Here is a 4945-nt window from a genome sequence, read left to right as displayed (position 1 = left end):
CAATATTTCTAGTATGAGAAATTAATGATTTAAGTCCTTCTTAAATGAGGCCATTTACCCATAGAGGGTGCCAGGCCCGTATAACGTTAATGATTACTAGATGATGTTTCCAAAGAGTCGTGTTGCTTGATAGTGCAGCACTAAGTGGGTGGTAACTCCATCTAAAACTAAATATAACCATGAGACCGATAGTAAACAAGTACCGTGAGGGAAAGTTGAAAAGAACTCTGAATAGAGAGTTAAACAGTACGTGAAACTGCTTAGAGGTTAAGCCCGATGAACCTGAATATCCGTTATGGAAAATTCATCATTAAAATTGTAATATTTAAATAATATTATTAAGAATAATGTGCATTTTTTCCATATAAGGACATTGTAATCTATTAGCATATCCCAAATTTATCATAAAATATAACTTATAGTTTATTCCAATTAAATTGCTTGCATTTTAACACAGAATAAATGTTATTAATTTGATAAAGTGCTGATAGATTTATATTATTACAGAGCGTTAATTTTTCGGAATTATATAATGGCATAATTATCATTGATTTTTGTGTTTATTATATGCTCTTGTATGATTAACAATGCGAAAGATTCAGGATACCTTCGGGACCCGTCTTGAAACACGGACCAAGGAGTCTAACATATGTGCAAGTTATTGGGATGTAAACCTAATAGCGTAATTAACTTGACTAATAATGGGATTAGTTTTTTAGCTATTTATAGCTAATTAACACAATCCCGGGGCGTTCTATATAGTTATGTATAATGTATATTTATATTATTTATGCCTCTAACTGGAACGTACCTTGAGCATATATGCTGTGACCCGAAAGATGGTGAACTATACTTGATCAGGTTGAAGTCAGGGGAAACCCTGATGGAAGACCGAAACAGTTCTGACGTGCAAATCGATTGTCAGAATTGAGTATAGGGGCGAAAGACCAATCGAACCATCTAGTAGCTGGTTCCTTCCGAAGTTTCCCTCAGGATAGCTGGTGCATTTTAATATTATATAAAATAATCTTATCTGGTAAAGCGAATGATTAGAGGCCTTAGGGTCGAAACGATCTTAACCTATTCTCAAACTTTAAATGGGTAAGAACCTTAACTTTCTTGATATGAAGTTCAAGGTTATGATATAATGTGCCCAGTGGGCCACTTTTGGTAAGCAGAACTGGCGCTGTGGGATGAACCAAACGTAATGTTACGGTGCCCAAATTAACAACTCATGCAGATACCATGAAAGGCGTTGGTTGCTTAAAACAGCAGGACGGTGATCATGGAAGTCGAAATCCGCTAAGGAGTGTGTAACAACTCACCTGCCGAAGCAACTAGCCCTTAAAATGGATGGCGCTTAAGTTGTATACCTATACATTACCGCTAAAGTAGATGATTTATATTACTTGTGATATAAATTTTGAAACTTTAGTGAGTAGGAAGGTACAATGGTATGCGTAGAAGTGTTTGGCGTAAGCCTGCATGGAGCTGCCATTGGTACAGATCTTGGTGGTAGTAGCAAATAATCGAATGAGACCTTGGAGGACTGAAGTGGAGAAGGGTTTCGTGTGAACAGTGGTTGATCACGAGTTAGTCGGTCCTAAGTTCAAGGCGAAAGCCGAAAATTTTCAAGTAAAACAAAAATGCCTAACTATATAAACAAAGCGAATATAATACACTTGAATAATTTTGAACGAAAGGGAATACGGTTCCAATTCCGTAACCTGTTGAGTATCCGTTTGTTATTAAATATGGGCCTCGTGCTCATCCTGGCAACAGGAACGACCATAAAGAAGCCGTCGAGAGATATCGGAAGAGTTTTCTTTTCTGTTTTATAGCCGTACTACCATGGAAGTCTTTCGCAGAGAGATATGGTAGATGGGCTAGAAGAGCATGACATATACTGTTGTGTCGATATTTTCTCCTCGGACCTTGAAAATTTATGGTGGGGACACGCAAACTTCTCAACAGGCCGTACCAATATCCGCAGCTGGTCTCCAAGGTGAAGAGTCTCTAGTCGATAGAATAATGTAGGTAAGGGAAGTCGGCAAATTAGATCCGTAACTTCGGGATAAGGATTGGCTCTGAAGATTGAGATAGTCGGGCTTGATTGGGAAACAATAACATGGTTTATGTGCTCGTTCTGGGTAAATAGAGTTTCTAGCATTTATGTTAGTTACTTGTTCCCCGGATAGTTTAGTTACGTAGCCAATTGTGGAACTTTCTTGCTAAAATTTTTAAGAATACTATTTGGGTTAAACCAATTAGTTCTTATCAATTATAACGATTATCAATTAACAATCAATTCAGAACTGGCACGGACTTGGGGAATCCGACTGTCTAATTAAAACAAAGCATTGTGATGGCCCTAGCGGGTGTTGACACAATGTGATTTCTGCCCAGTGCTCTGAATGTCAAAGTGAAGAAATTCAAGTAAGCGCGGGTCAACGGCGGGAGTAACTATGACTCTCTTAAGGTAGCCAAATGCCTCGTCATCTAATTAGTGACGCGCATGAATGGATTAACGAGATTCCTACTGTCCCTATCTACTATCTAGCGAAACCACAGCCAAGGGAACGGGCTTGGAATAATTAGCGGGGAAAGAAGACCCTTTTGAGCTTGACTCTAATCTGGCAGTGTAAGGAGACATAAGAGGTGTAGAATAAGTGGGAGATATTAGACCTCGGTTTGGTATCGTCAATGAAATACCACTACTCTTATTGTTTCCTTACTTACTTGATTAAATGGAACGTGTATCATTTCCTAGCCATTATACGGATATATTTATTATATCTTATGGTATTGGGTTTTGATGCAAGCTTCTTGATCAAAGTATCACGAGTTTGTTATATAATCGCAAACAAATTCTTTAATAAAACGATGCATTTATGTATTTTTGATTTGAAAATTTGGTATAACTCCAATTACTCAGGTATGATCCAATTCAAGGACATTGCCAGGTAGGGAGTTTGACTGGGGCGGTACATCTCTCAAATAATAACGGAGGTGTCCCAAGGCCAGCTCAGTGCGGACAGAAACCACACATAGAGCAAAAGGGCAAATGCTGACTTGATCTCGGTGTTCAGTACACACAGGGACAGCAAAAGCTCGGCCTATCGATCCTTTTGGTTTAAAGAGTTTTTAACAAGAGGTGTCAGAAAAGTTACCATAGGGATAACTGGCTTGTGGCGGCCAAGCGTTCATAGCGACGTCGCTTTTTGATCCTTCGATGTCGGCTCTTCCTATCATTGTGAAGCAAAATTCACCAAGCGTTGGATTGTTCACCCATGCAAGGGAACGTGAGCTGGGTTTAGACCGTCGTGAGACAGGTTAGTTTTACCCTACTAATGACAAAACGTTGTTGCGACAGCATTCCTGCGTAGTACGAGAGGAACCGCAGGTACGGACCAATGGCACAATACTTGTTCGAGCGAACAGTGGTATGACGCTACGTCCGTTGGATTATGCCTGAACGCCTCTAAGGTCGTATCCGTGCTGGACTGCAATGATAAATAAGGGGCAATTTGCATTGTATGGCTTCTAAACCATTTAAAGTTTATAATTTATTTTATAAACGACAATGGATGTGATGCCAATGTAATTTGTAACATAGTAAATTAGGAGGATCTTCGATCACCTGATGCCGCGCTAGTTACATATAAAAGCATTATTTAATACAATGACAAAGCCTAGAATCAATTGTAAACGACTTTTGTAACAGGCAAGGTGTTGTAAGTGGTTGAGCAGCTGCCATACTGCGATCCACTGAAGCTTATCCTTTGCTTGATGATTCGATAAATAAATGATTTTTCCTGTAGCCAAACAAACACCTCGTCATCAATTTAGTGACGCATATGATATTGTCCCTATCATATAATTTTTGATATAAAGACTTTAAAGAATTATATCAAGTTGCCAAATACCTCGTCATCAATTTAGTGACGCATATGATATTGTCCCTATCGTATAATTTTTGATATAAAGACTTTAAAGAATTCTATCACGTTGCCAAATACCTCGTCATCAATTTAGTGACGCATATGATATTGTCCCTATCATATAATTTTTGATATAAAGACTTTAAAGAATTATATCAAGTTGCCAAATACCTCGTCATCAATTTAGTGACGCATATGATATTGTCTCTATCATATAATTAATATAAAGACTTTAATGAATTGTGTCAAGTTGCCAAACACCTCGTCATCAATTTAGTGACGCATATGATATTGTCCCTATCATATAATTTTTGATATAAAAACTTTAAAGAATTGTATCAAGTTGCCAAATACCTCGTCATCAATTTAGTGACGCATATGATATTGTCCCTATCATATAATTAATATAAAGACTTTAATGAATTGTGTCAAGTTGCCAAACACCTCGTCATCAATTTAGTGACGCATATGATATTGTCCCTATCATATAATTTTTGATATAAAAACTTTAAAGAATTGTATCAAGTTGCCAAATACCTCGTCATCAATTTAGTGACGCATATGATATTGTCCTATCATATAATTAATATAAAGACTTTAATGAATTGTGTCAAGTTGCCAAACACCTCGTCATCAATTTAGTGACGCATATGATATTGTCTCTATCATATAATTAATATAAAGACTTTAATGAATTGTGTCAAGTTGCCAAACACCTCGTCATCAATTTAGTGACGCATATGATATTGTCCCTATCATATAATTTTTGATATAAAGACTTTAAAGAATTCTATCAAGTTGCCAAATACCTCGTCATCAATTTAGTGACGCATATGATATTGTCTCTATCATATAATTAATATAAAGACTTTAATGATTTGTGTCACGTTGCCAAACACCTCGTCATCAATTTAGTGACGCATATGATATTGTCCCTATCATATAATTTTTGATATAAAAACTTTAAAGAATTGTATCAAGTTGCCAAATACCTCGTCATCAAT

General features: G+C 36.9%; 1 non-coding gene across 1 annotated transcript; it reads left to right on the top strand.

Annotated features, from left to right (window-relative positions):
- On the top strand, positions 1 to 3798 carry LOC117149671 (the record flags this gene model as incomplete). The annotated part of the gene is made up of 1 exon (XR_004460444.1): positions 1 to 3798. It is a non-coding gene; the product is annotated as a large subunit ribosomal RNA (ribosomal RNA).
- Positions 3799 to 4945: the final 1147 nt, after the last annotated feature.

This window comes from Drosophila mauritiana, unplaced genomic scaffold (assembly GCF_004382145.1).
Source record: "Drosophila mauritiana strain mau12 unplaced genomic scaffold, ASM438214v1 U_288, whole genome shotgun sequence".
NCBI lineage: Eukaryota > Metazoa > Arthropoda > Insecta > Diptera > Drosophilidae > Drosophila > Drosophila mauritiana.
The sequence above is the reverse complement of the archived record's forward strand: the minus strand, read 5'-3'. Positions and strand labels throughout refer to the sequence as shown.